Source organism: Palaemon carinicauda, chromosome 36, assembly GCF_036898095.1.
Source record: "Palaemon carinicauda isolate YSFRI2023 chromosome 36, ASM3689809v2, whole genome shotgun sequence".
Classification (NCBI taxonomy): Eukaryota; Metazoa; Arthropoda; class Malacostraca; order Decapoda; family Palaemonidae; genus Palaemon; species Palaemon carinicauda.
In genome coordinates, this window is record NC_090760.1 from 6,217,636 (window position 1) to 6,222,635 (window position 5,000).

The following is a 5,000-nucleotide window of genomic DNA, read 5'->3' on the forward strand; positions in this document are numbered from 1 at the left end:
AGAATATATATACACATATATATACATATACATATATATACACATTTACATTTTGTTTAAACCAATCATAATATAATATAAAAAAATATCATCTGTCAGACGTCAAATTTCAGAACACGAACTGTAAGAAAACAAACCCTAACGAACTATCATTTGTTTATGGACATCAATATAGAGAATTCTAATGCACTTGCTTAGAAACCAATCAATCAATAAACAAAACATCCCCTGTTTATTATGGAGATATCTAAGAACGGCCATAAAACTAACTAACGTCCCACACACGATCATATATCTTCTTATAAGTGACTTTATAGGCGAAGTTAAATCCTGCTTACCTTCAGGTGTAAGTCGTTCTCCAAGTGGCGATTGGCCTTGCATGACTTGGAGTTCGAAGACTCACTTAAGCAGAAGCCGAGAATGTTGGAGCTTTACTTATCTCTATTATCATCTATTATCTTATTATGTCAAGTTAAATAACACTAAAAATCAACAGGAAGTACATAAAGTACCTTGTAAACGACTTGCCAAAATGTGAACCCGTTATCGTATTAGATTACAAAATTAACATACGCGCTTGAATGCAATTCACACCTGCTTCTGGGCAAAGGCTCCTAAAAGCAATGTTGAGTCATTGCCAGTTGCAAGCAAGTGGTGTGACCGGTGTTGAAAATTGTCGCTAGAATGGAATCCTGCTTCGAACTGGAATCGACAGACAAGGGACTAACCAGACACTTGGCCACCTGTCCAATCGTTTAATCTTCAGGACGGACTCGTGTGCCTGGGTGAGAATGCGCCCGAGGGACAGTACAGACACCTATCCAATCGTTTAATCTTCAAGACGGACTCGTGTGCCTGGGTGAGAATGCGCCCGAGGGACAGTACAGACACCTATCCAATCGTTTAATTTTCAAGACGGACTCGTGTGCCTGGGTGAGAATGCGCCCGAGGGACAGTACAGACACCTATCCAATCGCTTAATCTTCAAGACGGACTCGTGTGCCTGGGTGAGAATGTGCCCAAGGGACAGAACAGACACCTGTCCAATCGCTTAATCTTCAGGACGGACTCGTGTGCCTGGGTGAGAATGTGCCCAAGGGACAGTGCAGACACCTGTCCAATCGTTTAATCTTCTGCACGGACTCGTGTGCCTGGGTGATAATGTGCCCAAGGGACAGTGCAGATGTGCCCAAGGAACAGTACAGACACCTGTCCAATCGTTTAATCTTCTGCACGGACTTGTGTGCCTGGGTGAGAATGTGCCCAAGGGACAGTGCAGATGTGCCCAAGGAACAGTACAGACACCTGTCCAATCGTTTAATCTTCTGTACGGACTCGTGTGCCAGGGTGAGAATGTGCCCAAGGGACAGTGCAGACACCTGTCCAATCGTTTAATCTTCTGCACGGACTCGTGTGCCTGGGTGAGAATGTGCCCAAGGGACAGTGCAGACACCTGTCCAATCGTTTAATCTTCTGCACGGACTCGTGTGCCTGGGTGAGAATGTGCCCAAGGGACAGTGCAGACACCTGTCCAATCGTTTAATCTTCAGGACGGACTCGTGAGCTTGGGTGAGAATGTGCCCAAGGGACAGTACAGACACCTGTCCAATCGTTTAATCTTCTGCACGGACTCGTGTGCCTGGGTGAGAATGTGCCCAAGGGACAGTACAGACACCTGTCCAATCGTTTAATCTTCGGGACGGACTCGTGTGCCTGGGTGAGAATGTGCCCAAGGGACAGTACAGACACCTGTCCAATCGTTTAATCTTCTGCACGGACTCGTGTGCCTGGGTGAGAATGTGCCCAAGGGACAGTATAGACACCTGTCCAATCGTTTAATCTTCAAGACGGACTCGTGTGCCTGGGTGAGAATGTGCCCAGGGGACAGTACAGACACCTGTCCAATCGTTTAATCTTCAGGACGGACTCGTGTGCCTGGGTGAGAATGTGCCCAAGGGACAGTACAGACACCTGTCCAATCGTTTAATCTTCTGCACGGACTCATGTGCTTAGAGCGAGAATGTGCCCACAAAATTACCTGCAACATCTTACATTAAACCCATTCGTTCTTATCTGCCTGGATGCCTCCGAATAAAAAGCAGTCCCTGCACGTCCTGGCAAGTCTCTTCCAGGACGTTGGACGTCGAATTAAGGAGAATAGAAAACGGAATTCTAGACGAGTGATTCCAGACTTCCCGTGGCTCTGATCTTGGATTCGATAATGACTACTAGACTTGAGTTCATTGGATATGATAGTTTACTGGCTTTCAATGGAAGGTTACCTTGTACTTACTGAGAGAGAGAGAGAGAGAGAGAGAGAGAGAGAGAGAGAGAGAGAGAGAGAGAGAGAGAGAGAGAGAGTTGGTGCAAACGATTTTAAGAGGCATTGAAGAGCAGTCTTCTGAGAGAGAGAGAGAGAGAGAGAGAGAGAGAGAGAGAGAGAGAGAGAGAGAGAGAGCAAACGATTTTACGAGGCACTGAAGAACACTTCTTAGAGAGAGAGAGAGAGAGAGAGAGAGAGAGAGAGAGAGAGAGAGAGAGAGAGAGCATTCGTGCAAACGATTTTACGAGGCATTGAAGAACACTTCGGGGAGAGAGAGAGAGAGAGAGAGAGAGAGAGAGAGAGGAGAGAGAGAGAGAGAGAGATATTTAAATAGAAACCTCGCTATAATTCAATATTGACTTTACAAACCTCCATAATAAGGTTGGGTCATAATCCACGACTTCCAGCCAAGGAGGGGCGGTTTATCGTCTCAACATTACGTTGAAAAATGTGGTTCCCGGACACTGCTGGAGTTGAATGCAGACGTCGCTCATATTTCTAAAGCGGATTGGATTAGATTTATGAATTCGTGGTATATTCGGCACTGGGACCTGTTTAAAAATGTTTAAATTCCGTTCATGAAGAGCAGAGGCAAGGGATAGGGACATTGCCCTATCAAGCAGGACAATGCCCTAGAGACTGGTCATATAGGCTTCATCTGGTCTCTCTCTCTCTCTCTCTCTCTCTCTCTCTCTCTCTCTCTCTCTCTCTCCGGGTAGTACCTATACATATGATCAGCGCCAAGTCCCCTCTCCACTCAAGCTAGCACAGGGGAGGGCCAGGCAATGGCTGCTCAGCAGACAGACCTATAGGCTGCCCCAAACCCCCCACCCTTAGCTCACATGGACGGTGATGTTGCAGCGACCAAAGAAACTAACGAGTCTAAGCGAGACTCGAACCCCGATCTGGTGTTCACCAGTCAGGGGCGTTACCACATCGCCCACCACAACCCTGTGAGGCCATTTAGCACCCAAGTGCAACTCCTGAGTGATTCTTTAAAGAGATTAGACAGAAGGATGGAGGAAAGGCAGCAGGAATGGAGGTAAAGTAGATATATAGTAGGGTTTAGGTGGCCGATGTGGTAAGGTTCCTGACTGCTGAACGCCAGACTGAGGCTCGAGTCCGGCTCTAACTCGTTAGTTTCTTTCGTCGCTGCAACCTCACCATCCTTGTGAGCTAAGGATGGGGCGTTTGGGGAGCCTATAGGTCTACCTGCTGAGTCATTAGCAGCCATTACCTGGCCCTCCTTGGTCCTAGCTTGGGTGGAGAGGGGGCTTGGGCGTTGATCATATGTATATATGGTCAGTCCCTAGGGCATTGTCCTGCTTGATATGCAATGTCCCTGTCCCCTGCCTCTGCCTTTCATGAGCGACCTTTAAAACCTTTAAAGTGCAGTTGAGGGCCGAATATAGTGTGCGCTGCGTGAAGTTTACTGAGGTCACTAGCCAACCCCCTCCCCCCAACGGAGTCGAAGCAATTCTCCATGCACGTAAGCTGTCATGTCCAGATTCGTACCGTCGAGGTAAAGTGCTTAAACCACGGGGAATTTTGGTATGCTTGTTCGATTCCTGTCTCATAACGTTAAAGTTTCTTCCACTTCCCTTGCTCTCATCAACAGGTTTGCGTCGATAAGCCAATCCAGAAATGGAATTCGACAAAGCAAAGAGGTTAATGAGGCTAAGTTTGGAGGTATAAGGTTTTTACTACGCTAATATTCAATGCAACCATCCCTTAACCTCAACCATCGACCATCAACCAGGTACAAGATTCAGTGACTGGATCAAAGGCTTAAAATAATATAAAGGGATCACCACTTAACTTCAACCCTCGACCACCAACCAGGTACATGATTCCCTGACTGGATCAAATAAAAAAAAAAATTATTAAGGGTATCATCCCTTAACATCAACCCTCGACCGCCAACCAGGTACATGATTCACTGATTGGATCAAATAAAAAAAAATATATAAAGGGGATCACCCCTTAACCTCAACCCTCGACCACCAACCAGGTACATGATTCACTGACTGGATCAAATAAAAAAAATTATTAAGGGTATCATCCCTTAACATCAACCATCGACCGCCAACCAGGTACATGATTCACTGACTGGATCAAATAAAAAAATATATATATAAAGAGGATCACTCCTTAACATCAACCCTCGACCACCAACCAGGTACATGATTCCCTGACCAGATCAAAAGGCTAAAAAATGATAAAGGTGTCACTAAGGCATCTGCTACAATTACAACGATACTTCCTTCTCTCAACAGTCGACCAGGCCAAGTTAAATTTTGTAACCCCTCCCCCCAAAAAATTGTCCTTCACAACCCTGCATGTCTTCATACAAAGGGTCATCCAAGATCCTATCAGATATGTGTTACTTTCACGACCCTCCGCATTAATGAATGTTGCGGCCTGATTGGTAATCTCTCTGCCTGGTGTTTGCCAGACGGTGATTCGAGTCCCGCTCAGACTCGTTAGTGCCTTTAGTGTCTGCAACCTTACTATCCTTGTGAGCTAAGGTTGGGGGGTATGGGGGAGCCTATAGATCTATATGTTGAGTCATAAGCAGACATTGCTTGGCCTTCCTTGGTCCTAGCTTGGGTGGAGAGGGGGCTTGGACGTTGATCGTATAATATATGGTCAGTCTCTAGGGCATTGTCCTACTTGC

General features: G+C 46.2%; 1 protein-coding gene across 1 annotated transcript in view; it reads left to right on the forward strand.

The window, feature by feature from the left end:
• LOC137628737 (uncharacterized) overlaps positions 1-5,000 on the forward strand; it is a 140,600-nt gene that overhangs the window by 112,342 nt on the left and 23,258 nt on the right. The gene's annotated exons all lie outside the window — the stretch shown is intronic.